This window comes from Heterocephalus glaber, unplaced genomic scaffold, assembly GCF_053883595.1.
Source record: "Heterocephalus glaber isolate CG9 unplaced genomic scaffold, H.glaber_assembly_v1.0 deba00001509, whole genome shotgun sequence".
NCBI lineage: Eukaryota > Metazoa > Chordata > Mammalia > Rodentia > Bathyergidae > Heterocephalus > Heterocephalus glaber.
This window is the reverse complement of record NW_028258325.1, coordinates 36,599,317-36,618,328: the sequence shown is the minus strand read 5'-3', so window position 1 is coordinate 36,618,328 and position 19,012 is coordinate 36,599,317. Positions and strand designations below refer to the sequence as shown.

At 33.6% G+C, this 19,012-nt stretch overlaps 1 pseudogene; it reads left to right on the top strand.

Annotated features, from left to right (window-relative positions):
• Positions 1-18,441: 18,441 nt before the first annotated feature.
• LOC147825131 (U4 spliceosomal RNA) lies at positions 18,442-18,571 on the top strand (annotated as a pseudogene).
• Positions 18,572-19,012: the final 441 nt, after the last annotated feature.

The window sequence follows — 19,012 nt, the reverse complement described above, 5'->3', positions numbered from 1 at the left end:
GACAACCTACAATATGGGAAAAAATTTTTAGCAGCTGTACCTCAGACAAAGGACTACTATCTAGACTATATAAAAAATTGAAAAAATCAGACCCCCCAAATTCAAAAACCCAATTCAAAAATGGGCATCTGAAATGAACAGACATTTCTCAGACAAGGAAGTAAAAGCAACAAACAAATATATGAAAAAAATGTTCAACATCACTCGTGATTCGAGAGTTGCAGATGAAAACACCACTGAGATTCCACCTCACCCCAGAAAGAATGGCTGTTATTAAGAAATCAACAAATAACAAATGCTGGTGAGGTTGTGGGGAGAAAGGAACCCTTCCTCATTGCTGGTGGGAGTGCAGACTGGTGCAACCATTGTGGAAGTCAGTATGCAGATACCTCAAAAACTAGGACTAGAGGTCCCATTTGACTCATCTATTCCCCTGCTGAGTAGCTTCCCAAAAGAATTAAAAGAATCATATTACAGTGATATATGTGCACCCATGTTCATAGCAGCATAGTTTGTAATAGCTAAAACTTGGAAACAGCCCAAGTGCCCATCAACTGGAAACCGAATAAAGAAAATGTGGATTTTTTTCTAACATGGAGTACTACTCAGCCATAAAGAATGAAAAACTAGAGTCATTTTTAGCTAAATGGATGCATATCAAGGCCATACTCTTAAGTGAAATAAATAGGACCCACAAGTGTAAATCCCAAATTGTTTCACTAGTGTGAGAAACTGATAGTGTAAACAAGGGTTAAAATGATTAAAATAAATAATTGATAATTTGAAATAGGAAAAAAAGGTCCAAAGACAAAGGAGTGAAGGGAGGGGAAGGGGAAAGGAAAAGAGGGAAAGGAAAAACTATGAGAAAAGAAAAAAATGGAAATGAAATCTATGTAAATAGGGAAGGGCAGAGGGGGTGAAGGGTGCACAGGTAATGGGGAAAAAAAAATAAGAACCAAGATTTATCATGTACAGATACAAACACCCAATGATAAATGTAAATGAATTGTATACCTAAAATGTACCAATAAAAGAACTAAAAAAAAATAAAAGTATGCACAGAACTTTAAGGAAATGTGAAGATAGAATATCAGATATGGAATACAGGATTGTGGTTAATGACATTGAAAACAGAGATTTCTTAAAAATAGTGAGGGACTACAAGAAATCAATCCAGCAGCTGCTAGATGATGTAAAGAAGAATATCATAAGACTGCTAGGAGTCCATGAAAAAGCAGGAGAAACTACAAATGACATAAAAAAACTGTTCACAGAAGTAATAGTTGAAAACTTCCAAGACAGGGGTAGAGAACTGGACATACAGATAAGTAAGGCACATAGAACTCCAACTAGTCATGATCAAAAAAAATTCTCCATCTAGACATATTATAGTCAAGATCCCAGAAACCCAACAGAACAAAATCCTACAAGCAGTTAGAGAAAAGAAACAAATCCCCTACAAAGGAAAGCCCATCAGAATCACAGAAGCCTTCTCAACACAAACCCTCAAGTCAAGGAGAGCCTGTAGTGAAGTATTTCAAGCCCAAAAAGAAAATAACTTCCAACCTAGACTGTTGTATCCTGCAAAATTATCTTTCAAAATCAAAGGGGAAATTAGATACTTCCAGGAAAGAAGACACCTGAGAAATTTCAGGAAAACCAAACCAGAACTAGAAACAATTCTAAACAATATCCTAGAAAAAGACAATGAAGGTCACAACTCCATGAGGTCCAACAGAGGGAAACCACTATGCAAGGTAAGAAACTAAAGGAAAGGGGGAAAAATAAGAAATAAAAGAGCCAACAACAGTAAAGCATCATGACAAGGATGAGTCAATATCTATCAATTATAATCATCAATGCTAATGGCCTCAATTCACCAATCAAAAGAAATAGACTGGCAGAATGGATTAAGAAGAAAAATCCAATAATATGCTGTATATAAGAAACACCTAACTCAAAAAAAATTCATAGACTGAAAGTAAAAGGATGGAAAACAGTTCTCAATGTGACAAGAACCCATAAAAAAGCAGGGGTAGTAATTTTATTTACAGACAAAGTAGATTTCAAACCTAAACTAAGAGAGACAAAGATGGTCACTACATCCTTGTGAAGGTAACAATCCAAGAGGAAATGATGACAATCCTAAATATATATGCACCAAATAAACATGCCCCCAGCTATACAAAACAAATGTTAATGGTCAAGAAAAACCAAATAATCATTAATACAATTGTAGTGGGGGACCTCAATATGCCACTATCATAAACTGACAGATCATCTAGACAAAAAATTAATAACGACATTCTAAAACTGAACCAAGCTTTTGAACAAATGGACGTAATAGATGTTTTTATAGAGTGTTCCACCCCACAAAATCAGAATACACATTCTTTTCAGCTGCACACAGGTCATTCCCAAAATAGACCACATGCTAGCTCATAGAACATGTCTAAGTACATATAAAAGAACTGAAGTGACTCCCTGTACATTTCCAGACCATAGTGCAATAAAATCACAGATCAGTAACATAAGAAACTGCAAAACTCCCAGAAACACATGGAAATTGAATAACATACTCCTGAACAACCAATGGATCACAGAGGACATTAAAGAAGAAATTAGAGTTTCTACAAGTAAATGATAATGCCAGTACAACATACAGTAATCTATGGGACACAATGAAAGGAGTTCTACCAGATAAATTCATACTAGAGAATGCCCATATTAGGAAAACCAAGAGAACTCAAACAAATAATCTAATGCAGAAACTTAAGCTTCTAGAAAAAGAAGAGTATAACAAACCCAAAGCCCGCACAAGAGAGGAAATTATAAAGATCAGAGCAGAAATCAATGCAATGGAGACTAAGAGAACGATATAAAGAAATCAACAAATTAGTTTTTCAAAAGAGTACATAAAATTGATAAACCCTTAACCAACCTCATCAAAAAAAAAAGGAAAGGAAAGGCTCAAATCCATGAGATTAAGAATGAAAAAGATGAAGTCACAACAGATCCAGCAGAAATCCAGAGGATCACCAGTACCTACTTTGAGAACATATATTCTATTAAAATGGAAAACACAGAAGAAATGGACAGATTCCTAGTTACATATGAATTGCCAAAGTTAAATGAAAAAGATATAGAAATTCTAAACACCCCAATTACAATGAGTGAAATTGAAAATGTAGTGAGAAATATTTACCAACAAAGAAAAGTCCAGTTCCTGATGGCTTCACTACTGAATTCTACAAGACATTTAAAGAAGAAGTATTGTTGTTGCTCTTTAAACTCATCAAGGAAATTGAAAGGAAAGCAATGCTTCCAAATTCATTTCCAGAAGCAAGTGTTACTTTGTTTCCCAAACCAGGGAAAGACCCAATCAAAAAGAGAACTACAGGCCAATCTCCCTAATGAACATAGATGCAAAAATCCTCAACAAGATACTGGCAAACAGAATACAGAGGGTCATCAAGAAGATCATACACCCTGACCAAGTCAGATTTATCCCAGGGATCCAGGGATGGTTCAACATAAGTAAATCAATAAATGTAATACACTATATTAACAGAGCCAAAGATAAAAACCATATGATCATTTCAATAGATGCAGAAAAAGCATTCAACAAAATCCAACACTGATTCATGATAAAAACCCTATGGAAAATCAGAATAGAAGGTCTTTATCTCAACCTGATTAAGGCTATCTATGAAAAACCAACAGACAACATCATACTAAATGGTCAAAAACTGAAAACTTTCACACTAAAATCAGGAACAAGACAAGGATGTCCAATATCACCACTCTTGTTCAATATAGTTCTTGAAACATTAGCCATAGCAATTAGAAAAGAGAAAGAAATAAAAGGGTGGAATAGATTAGAAGATGCAGAAACAATAAAAATAGGAAAGGAAGAAGTCAAACTGTCATTATTTGCTGACGATATGATATTTTAGATAGAAGATGAAAAAAACTGCAAGAAGACCTCTAGACTTAACTGACAGACTCAGTAGAGTAGCTAGATACAAGGTCAACACTAAAAAAACAATAACCTTCTTATACACAAATAGCAGACTCACTGAGAGAGAAATTAGGTAAACAATTCCTTTCACAGTAGCATCCAAAAAACTGAAATATCTAGGAATCAATCTAACAAAGGAAGCAAAAGACCTCTACACTGAAAACTACAGCACTCTGAAAAAATAGATCAAAGAGGATATAAAAAAATGAAAGACATCTCTTGCTCCTGGATAGGAAGAACCAATATAGTGAAAATGGCCATACTTCCAAAACTACTATACGGATTTAATGCAATGCTGATTGACATTCCAACAATATACTTCACAGAACTAGAGAAAACAATCCAAAATTTCATTTGGAACCAGACGAGACCTAGAATAGCAAAAGCAATTCTGGGCAACAGAGACTGGCTGGGGTATCACAATCCCCAACTTGAAACTATACTAAAAAGCTACTGTGATAAAAAACAGCATGGTACTGACAAAGAAACAGATTGGAGGATCAGTGGAACAGATTAGAAGATGCAGAAACAACTCCAAACATACTAAGCCACCTCATCTTTGACAGGAACCAACCACCCTCATTGAAGGAAAGATAGCCTATGTAATAAATGGTGTTGGAAAAACTGGATTTAAACCTGACAAAGATTAAAACTAGACCTATATCTATCACCATGCACTAAACTAAGATGAAGTGGATTAAAGATCTAAATATTAAAGTAGAAACACTGAGCTTGCTGGAAGATAAGTTAGGTAGAACTCTTGAAGACTTTGGCATAGGAAAAGACTTTATGAACAAAATCTCAGTAGCATGGAAACTAGCACAAAGAATCAATATCTGGGATCTCATCTTATTAAAAAGCTTCTGCACTGCAAGAGAAAACACCAACAAAGCTAAGAAACAACCTACAATGTGGGAAAAAAACTTTTAGCAGTTGTACCTCAAAGAAATGACTGCTATCTATAATTTATAAAGAAGTGAAAACAATCAGACACCCCCAAATTCAAAGATCCAATTCAAAAATGGGCATCTGAAATGAACAGACATTTCTCAGACAAAGAAGTAAAAGAAGCAAAGAAACATATGAAAAAATGTTCAACACCACTGATCATTCAAGAGATGCAGATGAAAACAACACTGAGATTCCACCTCACCCCAGAAAGAATGGTTGCTATCAAGAAATCAACCAATAACAAATGCTGGTGGGGGTGTGGAGAGAAAGGACCCCTTCTCTGTTGTTGGTGGGAGTGCAGACTGGTGCAACCACTGTGGAAATGAGTATGGAGATACCTCAAAGAAGTTCCCATTTGACCCCACTATTCCTCTTCTGGGTATCTTCCCAAAAGAATTTAAAAAAATCATACCACAGCATTATATGTGCACCCATGTTTATAGCTTCACAGTTTGTAATAGCTAAAGCTTGGAAACAGCCCAAGTGCCCATCAACTGGAAACTGGATAAAGAAGATGTTGTTTCTGTATAAAATGGAGCACTACTCAGCCATAAAGAATGAGAAACTAGAGACATTTGTGGCTAAATGGGTGCATATTGAGGCCATACTCTTAAGTGAAATAAATAGGATACACATGTGCAAATACTGAATAGTTTTTCTAGTGTGAGAGACTGAAAGTGTTAATAAGGATTAAAATGATTAAAATGAATAAATGATAATTTGAAATAGGAAGATAAGTTCCAAAGGGGTAGGGGAGGTGGGAGGGGAAGGGGAAATGAATGAAGAGCAAGGAAAAATTATGAGAAAACAAAAAAATGGAAACAAAGTCTATGTAAATAGGGAAGGGTGGAGGGGGTGTAGGGTGCACAGGTAATGGGGAAAAAATAAGAACCAAGGTACAGCATGTACAGGTACAAGCACACAGTGATAAATGTGAACGTATTTTATACCTAAATTGTACCAATAAGATAATTTAACCAAAAAAATAAGAAAGAATTACATTATATGACTGGCCAAGTTTGTATACTAACTAGTAGATATAATGACACTTTTTCCCAATGTAATTTGTAACCTAAATCAGAGACAAACTGCGTGAGGTGTTGTTGGCTTAGTTTTCATTTAAATGAATGAGCTAGGGTGTATTGCTGATTTAAATAGACTTCACTTTTTGTTTTTAAGTTTACTGTTTGTGATGTTGGAGTGTATTAATGCATTTATAGTGTTTTATAAAGGAATCTCTTGTTCTAGTGTATTAGAGTGTTGTTTACTACTTTTTTATGAGTTTTGTTTAATGGGATATAGATAATAAAAACAGAGCAGGATTGTAAACCATATTATGAAGTATAAGTTTTGTCACTGAATAATATTTGAAAGTGTTGAAGAATTCAGCTTTTGCAGAATTGGGAATATGATTTTTGCCTTCAAATATTTGAAAATCTGAGAGGAGAAGGATTAGTGTTTGTGTTCCGTAAGGGAACACAGGAATAGGTTAGAACTATTGAATAAAGGCCGGCTTTGATTTCAGCATAAGAGCTACCTGGAAAAGCTATCCTGCTCTCCAGCAGTGTATTCAGTTGCCTATATGAGTGAAAAGCTTTATCTCTAAAATGTTTTATTGCTTTGTTTTCTTAATAGAATATGCTATAGGTTATACAAAATTTAAAAGTATATAAAATGTATACCTCGATGACTGTTTTGATTAAATTTTGTCTCAGACATCAGATATGTGTTTAACTTCAATTTTCAATTCTCTATAGAAATGGGAAGTTAGATATGAGTGAAATATAAAGGAAATCCCCAAATCTCATTTGAACTTTTAAATTTCAACCCTCTTGTGATATCAAAATCTTCTTGGAGCTGACAGCAAGCAGTCCTATTAAACTGATTAGCATTCTACAACTTTTCCCCTTACCTGATCTGTAATGATAAGGGCAAAATCCAAGCAACAGAAAAAAAAATACACCCTTAAAGTCTGTAAATTATGCTTTTGTCTATTTTTTTTTACCTTCCTTCCTAATGATTTACTCAATATTTATTTAAATTAATCTAACTGTTCTTCCTCTTTAAAGACAACTCTCATTCTCTTGTTTTTTCCTCCTCTGACTAGGCTTCTAACTTTCTGTACTATTTCTTGAGGTGACTTCACTTACAAGTTCAATAAGAAACTGTCAGTTATTAAATAGGTTTCCACACCTATAACCTAACCTTCACTTGTTTCCACACTCGTAACCCAATCTTCACTTATATTCATCTTTCTCTTGAGTGAGTCACCCTTTGTGCTATTGCTGTCCAGTGCATAGTGACAAGACCAAGTAACATTGGCATCACCTAGGTCTTGTTATAAACTGGAACTCCAAGTACTGTTCCAGACCTACTGAATCAGAGACTACATTTTAACAAGATTCCAAAGTCGCTACACAGTTATTATACACTACTTTATGAGAGGAGATATTTTATGTCTCTTTCTGGATGCTCTTAAGCCTTCTAGGACTAAACTTTTATCTTTATGTTGATTTGTTTGATAGATCATTCAATCATTCCTTCATTAGAGCAATATTTGTTGGCAATCTGTTATATGCAGAGAACACTGTTCTACATAGTAGGAATATAGCATTTAAAAGTATAATTAGGACTCTGGTTCTCAGGAAGTTTAGAGCAATGAGCAGACAAACAAGCAAACAATTATTTCAAGTACATATGATTATTTTGTGCTCAGTCTGTAGTTTATTCTTCATTCTTAAAATAATACTTTGTCTTTGAAAAGCATCAAATGTTTTTAATTTTGATCAAACTCTATTTACCATATTGTTTTCTAATGGATTATGCTATACCTAATATTTCCATAACACATTTAATTTCCTCTAAACACTTTGTAGTTTTAACTTTTATATTTTGGTCTATAATAAGTTGCAATAGTTTTGTTTATGGTATAAAGGATGCATGAAGGTGCATTTTTGTGTATGGATATACAGTTAATCCCATTTACCTTTGCTTCTTTGTCAGAAATGAATAGTCCATAAATTTTTATGTGTATTTTTGTGTTTTCTAAGCTGTTCCTTTGACCAAGATGACTACTTTTACAGCAATACACAAGTATATAATTACTTGGATTACTGCAGCTTTATAATTACTCTTAAAATCAATTTGTGTCTGTCCTATCACTTTCTTCTTTGTAAAAATTATTTTCACTAGCCTGAGGGCTGATCCTTTATATAGTAATTTTAGCATCAACTTGTTGATTTCTAAAGAAAAGCCTGCAGGAATTTTGATTAGCATCATATTGTAGCTAGAGACCAATTTGAGGAAAATTTATGTTTTAACAAAGATAAGCTTCCTAATTTATTAAAATTTTTTTTTCCATTTATTTAAGAAATTTTAAATTTCTCCCACCATTGATTTCTGGTTTTCAGAGTATATGTCTTACACATCCAGTGCCGAATTTATATTTAGATATGTTATATATTTTGTGCCACTATAAATTGTTTCACCTCTCAATTTCTGTTTTTTCCTTATACATAATAGTGCATTTCATTTTATTTGTTTTTTATCCTGCAGTTTGATATACTCACTTATTATATAGATTCTGTAGATTCCCTATATAGATGATCATATTCTCTGCAAATAGTTTTACTTCTTCCTTTTCATTCTGTATTCCTTTCATTTCTTTTATTTTTGCTTGTTGACACTGACTAGAAATGCCAATATTAGGGTTATATATGAAATTCATTAACAAGAAAATACATAATGCAATAAAAATGGGTAAGGACTTAAACAAACATTTTGCCAAAGATCACATATGAATTAAATGTAAGCACATAAGAAGATGCTGAGGGTCAGTAGTGGAAAATAAAATCCCAATTATCTCTCACTACACACCTACTAGAATTGCTACAATTAAAACAACTTTATTCAGTGTTGGCAAGGACAGGCAGGAACGGTGGAGGAACTGCAAATCAGATATATTTTTGTTGGGTATTAAAAATGTACAATCACTTTGGAAAATTTGTCATTTTCTTTAAAATGCAATGATTATGATATGATCCAGATGTTTGGATTGTAGGAAGCATGCACCTCAGCACACATCTTTTCATACCTTTTAAGAACAGATTTCTTTGTAATTGTACAAAATTGGAAACAATGAAATAGTTATCAAGTAATAGAGTAAACAAACTGTCATATATCAATTTGGCAAAAAACAATAAACTATTGTTTTGAAAATGAATCTCAAAATAAATATAGATTGAAAGAAATCTAAGATAAAGCAGCAGCAGCAGTGCACAGCAGATAAAATGAATCTGCATTAACAAGCAGTACAATTGTTGCTTTTAGGTGGGAGGGCTAGGAGAAGAAATTATAAAACAACAGGAAGAGACTTTTTGAGAGTGATATGTTTATGATCTTCATTATTTTATTATCTATCTACCAATCTGTATGTAAATATATTTTTTAATATGTTAACTTTATCAAAATAGAAACTTTTAATATAGTTGTTCTGTTATAAAAATATTTTCATTATTAATGACATAATACAGAATAATATATTTTGGGGGCTCAGGGAAAGGTGGGTCCAAGAGTGTCTTTTTCTGAGGGATTAACCAGTTTACTGAAGTCCCCTTAAGGGGTATATATGAACACATGTTTCCTTACAGAGCTTAATCTGATTTCACCTCTCTCAGACCACATATCCATTATGTACCAAAACAACCTTTTTGACCTAACACAAATATCTGCTGGTATAACTTGTTGTTTTAAAATATGAACTGATCCTCATTCCCAGGAAACTCTTATTTCTCTGTATTATCTTTGATTTTAGTCTATCCTTCCCATTGTTCACTTTAATGTTACTATAATACATTTGGTCAGCCAGGCAGTTACTGCTATTTAAGGAAGGAATGGAGTGAAAAATTCTTACATTACTCTGAAATTTTTCCACTCTCCCACTCCACATTGACTCAAGCACTTACTTGTGTGGATTCCAACTCTACTATATACTTTAAATTTGTACACTATTCTCCATTTCATTTTCTGCTCTGTCATTTCAGGATATTTTCTTTCCTATGCTATTATCACAGCTTCCTAACTGATATTTTTGTCTGCTATTTTTTCTTATTTCCCATTAGTTTTCTGTCCCAAAACCAGAGTAATATTTTCTACCCTGCAAATGTAATTATCCTAAGACCTCAAAACTATGCTAGTTACGTGGAACACTCAATAATTATTGTTTTTATGTTTTGTTTTGTTTGGTACTGGGGATCGAACTCAGGACCTTGCGCTTGCAAGGCAGGCACTGGAACCACTGAGCTAAATCCCCGGCCCAATAATTATTGTTTAATAAAAGAATGGAAAGAGTGCCATTCTCCAGATTAAAACTCTCTAGTAGTTTACCATTGCACTCAGGTTTAACTTAAAATTATTATGCATATCCTAATAGGTATTTCCAATCTAATTCCTCATACCACTCCCATATAAGGCTGAAAACCAATTTTGAGCCTTGAATGTATCCACTCTCTTTTATCACTGGATCTTCTACTTGCCACTATAACACTGCTCATTGGTATTTTACTCTTTTTTATTTGCTTGGTTTACTGTATTTTAGAAATCAGGGCTGTAGTCAGGGTTTTCAAGGGAATAGATTTAATACAGTACACATAATTTATAGTATTATTTCATAATATTCTCCCAAAGGTCAAATGCAGAGGAGCTCAAAAGATCTGTCCATACACCAGAGACCTGAAGAATCCAGCTGAGGGCCTGCATCCCATGGCAATGTCCCACACAAGTCCAGCTGAAGGTTTAGAGCCCAAGGCAATGTCTCATACTAGTCTAGATCAAGCATCTCCTCTGGGAAGGCCCAAAGCCCAGTAGTAAAAGCTAGACAGTCTGCTCTGGTGGGGTGAAGGATCTGTGCCACCAGGCTGTGGTGTCTGCACTGGAGCCAGGAAGCAATGCTCAAGACGAAGACCAGAGGTTCCCTAAAGAGAACAGTAACCATCCCCAGTGACAGTGAGGACCTGAGCTCCTTTGACAAGGACAGCCGAGGTCATACCAGGACATCCAGCCCTGGAAAACTTCTCCAGGAAAATCAACAGCATGTGATTCTCCCCTCAAACTCTCCTTTTATGCCACTGGGAGAAATTCTAAGATGGATCTTCCATGCTCAGAACCATGCTGACTCAGTTCAGCTGGACATTCCAAGTTGACCATTAGTTAATCCACCAGTGAGAAACTCTTACTTAGAAAAATTCTTATGCTATTCCCCTCTCAGACTCTTAGATAGTTCTCTTATCTGTTTCTAGAACTCCTTGAGAATGGTAAGGCCCTAAAAATGATGACACAAATACCTGATTATACCTCATGCTTCTTGCTTCAGCATTGCACAGTTCTGGAATGTAGAAGGTATTCTATTATAATTATTTGAACAAGACAATGAATTATTTTACTTGTTTTATAGTATTTTTTTGGTAAAACTGGTACAGTGGAACAAATTAGAGTGTGAGAAAACAACATGCTCATTTGCGGAATCAGAGAAGTTTGTAGTATGGAGAAAGGACCTAAAATCCAATGATCTAATTGTGAAGACAAAGATGCTAAGGCTTAAAAAATAAATTGAGCCAGACTTGAAGTACATTACATTTTCTAGTGTTGTTCATTCCACTGCCTTAAACTGTTATTGATTTAATCATGCATATATTTGTTCATGTATTCATATGTTTAATTATGGTAGTGCATATTCTACAGATTATTTAATAATTTGTATAGCATAATGAGTAAAAGCTTGGGTGCTGGACACAAACTTCCTGGATTTACTCCTGGTTCTATCATTTAATATTATGTAATTTTGAACACATTATTTAAACTCTCAGGCTTTTAACATTTATAATGAAGAAAATAGCAGCCCCAGCAGCACCACCAACAGCAGCACCAGCAGCAGCAGCAGCAGTAGTAGTGTTTTAGGACATTAAATGAATTTTATGTAAGTCAAGCATCTAGAGAGCCAAAGAGTACATAAGTATAAAAGGCTGCTGGCTATTTATTTAACACTTAGAAGGAACCATTGCTTTTCACAGATTTCACACTGTTCTTCATTGCTCTCACTCATTTTCTGTCTGGCATATAAAAATTTAGGCACCTAGGTGGCCTACAAAACAAGTGTATAGGGCCTACAGGGACATATCCTCATATGCTTAGATTCAAATTCTCTGTATGCATGAGGTGTAGAATGATATAATCCGATGAAATTAATGTTAGTGGAAAACCGATCCAGCCTCTTTTTCCATAAAAACCTATGAATATAATAAATAATGCCTTTACAGCTGAAAATCAGCAGGTATTATAAATACTTACAAAGCACATTAAGAAAATGTCTTTCTTCTTATGAGAATAGCAGTTTAAAAGCCTAATGATTCTAATTATAATAAGTAGCTAGTAAATGTTTCATCAAAAACACTGACCTGCAATCTTAGCAGGTGCTCATTATATGTGGTAGATTTTGCTCTTAATAACTATTTACCCCCTTGTGATATCTACATATGTAGTAAAGAAAAAGATAGCATTGACTATTTTCTGGAGAGACTCAAAAGACTTCAAAAAATAACATGAGTTCCGTAGCAAACTGTTCTAATTTCTCAGGCATGCATGCTGCAAGTTAAGTATTCTATATACATAATTTGTAGCCACAAAATGACTCTAGGAAAATATCTTCTTAATGTAAGGCATTTAAAAAGTCTGGCCTTCAATAACTTTAAAAACTCTACAGATTAGTATTAAATTAGACAAAGGAAATCTTGGAAACAAGTAATATACCAGGTACTGTTTCATTTTATTGATTTAGGATTCATATCACAAATTGTTCCAAAAATATTATAGAGGGCACAGCCATAATTTATTATATTATAGGCAAAATAGTGTTTTTAATGGAAATGCATTCACATGGTTTAAAAATAAAATAGTTTACACAGGTTTACAGTGAAAAATCTCTCACCTCATCTCCTCATTTCTCTATAAGTAATAAATTTAATGTCTTAAATTTCCAAGGAAACAACCATACATGATCATAATTTTCCCATTTCTCACACAAAAGCTCACATAGCAAATGAATTTTCTGGTCCTATTTTTTGCTTTCTTTTAAATTATGAATCATATACAACAGTCCATATAATGTCATATTAGCTTACCAATTTCATATAGCTTTCCTAGGCAAATTCTTTTTGCTGATACACAAGACCTGACACACAACTATTAAAGTAGAAAAGGTTTATTTTGTGTCACAGTTTGTAGAGGTTCAGTCCATAGTAGGTGACTTTAAGGCAGGGCAGCATGGTAAAGGGGCGTGGCAGGTGAGAAATACCTTATGGTATGGAAGTTAGGAAGCAGTGAGTGATCAACTAGGAAGAAAGGAGAGACTGCCAGGCCACAATCCTGGTGACCCACCCCCTTCAACCAGGCTTCAATTCCCAAATCACATTCAGCTACAGTATAAACTCATTGGCCAACTAATCCACTGATGAATGTCACATATGCGATAATCCAGTTCCCTCCCCCAAATCCACCAAATGAGTGCATGAGGCTTTGGAGCTACATCTAGATAGACATCAACCATACCATTGTCTAAGATAATATCTTGGACACCTATTCATACTAGTACATGGAATAATGGGACACAATACCCACAGTCACAATTTAAAGGAGAGGTTTAATTTGGCTTATGGTTTCAGTGGATTCAATACATGCTCAGCTGGCTTCAAGGAAAAAGCATCATGATGAAAGGGCATAGTGGAGAAAAGCTTCTTAGTTCATAGCAGCCAGGAAGCAGACCAGGAAAACAGTTCCAGAGAAGGGGCCAAAGACCATATATAGTATTCATTGTCAGTTCTCTGTGACACAGACACATTTGGCTCTGGGGATTCTTAATCCACTCAGGTTAAAATATCACTATTAACAATCAATAGTCACAGAGGATTCCAATATCCAGATATTTCATAGTTAATTCAATCAATCCTATATTAATGAACATGGGGTTATTACCAGTCTTTTGGAATTATGAAAAGTATCCATTAATAAAGCCTAACATGAATAATCATGTAGATAATAACTACAGGATACTCTCAAAAGTGGGTAAACAGGTAAGTATGTTTGTAATTTTGATAGAAGCAGGTAAGGTTATGATTTTCTATTGTTAATAACTGAAGAGTTAAACACTGAAGCTGTAACCCCATCTTAGAGGCATCCCTTAGGCCAGAAGTATCTCTCTACTGTGCAACTACAATCTCATGTCCTGCTATCAGTTGGAAGAGTATTTTCTTTAGGAGTTTTCTAAATTTCTAATAATATTTTTTTCAGTTCATTGATTTAAAATGAAATGTTTCTTAAACTACTAAAATGTTTTCAGTAGGGAATAGCTCATAAGAAACAGAATATTATTCCTCCCAGCCCACACAGGAACTTGAGCATAACCAAGCACTGCCTAAATTAGGTGTTTAGGGACCTGCATTTAGCAGATGAGGGAAATTACGATATCTTCGTTTATTTATAAAATTATGCATCTAAATCTGTTAACTAGGTTTATAGTTTTAATTTAAAACAAAGTCCTTTTCCTAGGAAATGCTGAATTCCTTTCAAATAACCATGAATTCAGATTAAATGGGGTTCAAATTAATAACTCCTATTCATAGAGCAATCAAATGTTATGCCATACACATAATTCCCAAATTGATTTCTAAAGTATGTCATCAATGTATAAATACTATTGCAAAAGATTCTAGGGGAGCATTTATTTTTGTTTGTAATCATTTATAATGATATTTATTTGTATTAAATAATGAGTACACTGTATATTATTGTACTCCCTATCATCTTCCAAAAGCAATTAATATTAAAAGAATATATGAGTTACTGTGAACATACTTAAAAATGAAAGTGAGAATAATTTACAAGATATTAAATTCTAATTCTACAGTGATAATACTTCACAAAAATGAGTATTATTCCTCTTTATATTTCAAGTCCTCAAGAAGCCAGACTGCTTTCATTTATTAGTCTAAAATATTGTAATCTCTTAGATCAAAATATGACATTTACTTTCCAGGTATCCATATTGTAGGCAGCATAATGGGAGAAGCATTAAAGAATAAACAAGCAAGACTTATTTGTCTTTTAAGAAAGAGGTTTGAATCTGCTACATCGTATTTCCAGGTAACTCTCACAGAGGAGAACTTGATCATTGCATCATGCTAACAACAAGGAAAGCTGGGAAATGTAGGTCTGTCACTGGGAAGCGAGTTTCCAAAGTGAATATTAACAATGCCAGAGAAGAGGTAAAGTGATACTGGGAGGAATGGGATATTAGGATAAGTTTCAGTACTAAGATATTGTAGCTTTAAGTGATCGTATGGGTCATAAACAAAACATGTACATCTTTTAGAATAAAATAGTACTTGAATAGAAGCTGTAATCTATGAAATTCTGCCAAAACAAGGAAAGAAAAAGAAGTTAAAATATTGAAAAGATAGAAACTCATGACTACATCAAAAATAACTTGTTTTATTAATTAAGTTCTTAGAATATGGGAAGTTTTTCCATTAAAAAATGTTCCAGAAGGAGACAGATATTTTATTATTTGATATCCACTAGCTTAAACTCACCAGGAAGTCTTCTATCCATTGTATAGTATGTGGTACATATGTTCTACTGTTTCATCTTCAGATTTCAAAATAACAATTCCTGAAAAAACCTGAGGAGGACTTGACTATGATACAATGCAAACAGGGGGATGGAATTGTCAGAAGTAAACCCCTATAGGATTCAGTAAAAACACAGATAAAAGTGAATGGTGGGAACAGTTGATTTTTCATGTGAGTGCGTGCGTGTGTGTGTGTGTGTGTGTGTGTGTGTGTGTGTGTGTGTGTTTGCAGAGAAGATGGATGTTTTGGTTTATGACTCTCACATGAAGATAAAACCATGCAATGGCAAAATGCAAGGAAACCTACTTTAGAACAGTAAGATGAATTCCTCCTGAAGAGAGCTAATTGGAACAGAAACTGTGCATATCAGCTGCTCCTTCAAGGTATTTTATTACTCATTCATTGAAGCATGCTTATACACTTTTACTTGTCACTGGGAATACATCTATGCTCAAAAAGGCTGTGACTTCTGCCCTAGTGAAAAAATGTCATCTATCTTCTTGTGCAAGAAAATCACCTACTCCCTCCCCTTCTTTGCCTTCCAGATGTTGATAAAATGGTATTATTTAAATTAAATAAACTAATACAGACCTTGTGTCATAAACAGTATTCCATTAAACAGTACAGCAGCCTACACATGAGGATATAGAAGAAATCTCTACTATATTTTATCAAAAAACATTAAGCAGAGTATTGTAGCAAGTGTTATGGTGATTTGAATAGGATAGATAAAAAGATAATAGGAAGAAAAAGGAAAATGGATTGACAGTCAATTTCAAAGTGGGAAAGATTGTGTGAGCTTAGAAAAGTACTTAAGAAACTCAAAATGCACTAACAACACCAAGAGAAAATCAGAATTTGCATAAAATAATGCTGAAGAAAATACAATAAATATATGTGTAGAATGAAATCTGAATGTTTTCAGAAAAATATAGGTAAATACGGAAAAAGAATTTTGATAAGAAGACAGAGGAGGTAAAAACAACAAGATATATATACACATACATATATATAATCTGTATATATATAGATATATAGGATATATCCCTAAATAAATCACAGTATGCACTTTTAAAATGAAAATAGACCCAAGTGCTTAAAACATTTTGGGTAAAATTAACAAAATAGACATAATGATTATTTAGTTCTTGCAGCATTACTTGATCTATATGAAACCAGAATAAATCAATGGAAAAATGTTTAGAATTATTAAGAGTTTTGTAAAAGTGGCTCATAAAAAGATATATACAATATACATCAAAAAAGAGCTTTCTTATGCCAAGCAATGGTAGAATAATGGAAGAACTAATTGCGTGCTTAAGAAGAAATATATACATCATTAACTTTAAATCTGTCTAGTAAGAAATAAGTGGATCTTGTATAGTGGAAATTATAAAACATTAATGAACTTCTTATAAAAATATTTCAATAAATGGAAATATTGCTGCCTACAGAGCCCTGTGGCCCTGAATCACTTTCCCAGATTGACCATGGTTATGTCAAAGTCAATTAGCCCACAGCAGTTGGCTGTGCTTCCTTTGAGTGAATTGTGTTCCAAGCCAGACTAAATCTTTCCATTTTATTCACATATATAAAATCTCTTTGGCCCATTTCCCATTTTCGTGCTGCTGTAATTCAGATTTTTTTATGGCCAAACCCTCAGAAGTGAACAAAAATGAAGATGTCTTAGGAGAAGCAAATATATATATACGTATATATATATGTGAATATATATGTTATATATGTGAATATATATAATAAATATGTGTGTGCATATATATATATACATATATATATAAATTTTTAAAAGCCTTTGCTTCCTCCTCTGAAAACAACTTCCTTTAAATACATATAAAAAATGTAGAAAGCAAGATCCTAACTTTCACATTACAGATTTTTAGAATCATAGGTCATTAATTTCTCATTAATTTCACTATGTTCAACATTGCTACAGATTTAACCTCACTTTTTCTTCTGTAAAATGGGATTAACCATATGAAATGTGATAAAAAATATAGTGAATATTTAAATTTTAAATATGTATTACCATAAAAGTCACATTTCCATTAACTCCTCTCAAAATACCCCATATCACTTTGAACACACTTATCCCATCTTTCTTGGCATTTTCTCAGGCCATTCTGCAGTCCTCTCTCATGAATGTCTTTAACTGCACTATCATCGCTGCCTCCATGTCCTGAATCCATTCAAAACATTTTTCTTTCAAAATCCTTTTGACTTTGAGGAAAAGCATAAAGTTGAATGGTTTCAGATCTGGTGAATAAGGTGGATGAGGACACACTATAATTTTTTCATGACCCTGCTTTTCTGTTGGATGGCACTCAGCAATACCATTCACTACATTTTTAAATCATACCTCCCAAAGACACAAAATTAGACTTTCAGAACTGCTTCATAAAGTACCAAGAATTTCCAGACATGGTGGTTCATGCCCATAAACCCAGAACTTGGGTGGTTGAGGGAGAAGGATTGCCATGAGTTCAAGGCCAGACTGAACTAATAGCAAGACCCTATTGCAAAACAAATAAACAAACAAACAAAAGTAGCAAGAATAATGGGATATACAAACCAAGGTAGGAGAGATTTTGAGGGCAATTAATGACAATGTGTTTTTTACTACAATAATTTGTTTCAAAATTTAAACATGAAAGAAGGAGGGGTAGAAGTAAAAAGAATTAGGACATATTATGTAAATATATCAACTCCTCAGGGTGCATGTAATCATGTACTGAAAACACGTACTCATAAAAATTTTTAAAAACATTCACAAGCTTTGTGCAGTGGCAGTATTACAGCCAATGAGGTTTATCCAAGGCGCGATTATTGCTAATTGAAAACATTCACTATATATTTCAACCACATCTCATATATTTTAAAATTATAGATTAGAATTATTACTACTGAATATCACCATTTTTAGCACTTGATTTTTGATAAAATAATGTACAATACATGACCATGTGACTATTCTTGATTCCATACTACCAATTTTGAGATATTTTCTGAGGATATAATCTAATATTTTGAGAAAAAAAGAGTAGATATGGAAGAGTCATGTGTAATTTAAACTTATCAACATTGTGCGAGAATCCACTGTTCTGTAGGACATTAGACATGCCCATCTTAATGTAATGAGGGAGAACAAGATAGAAATAGTTCTTAATTTTATTCTATCAAAATACAATGCATTCTGTGACATCTGAGCACACCATGTTGGTAAAAAAAAATTATCAAGTTTTAATTGTAGAAAGATTTAAAGACAAGTGTTTATGTCTGCTTATAGTGATTGGCTTTAGAGCTAAGATTCATAGATTTAATTAAGTGCTTTTACATAATGTGA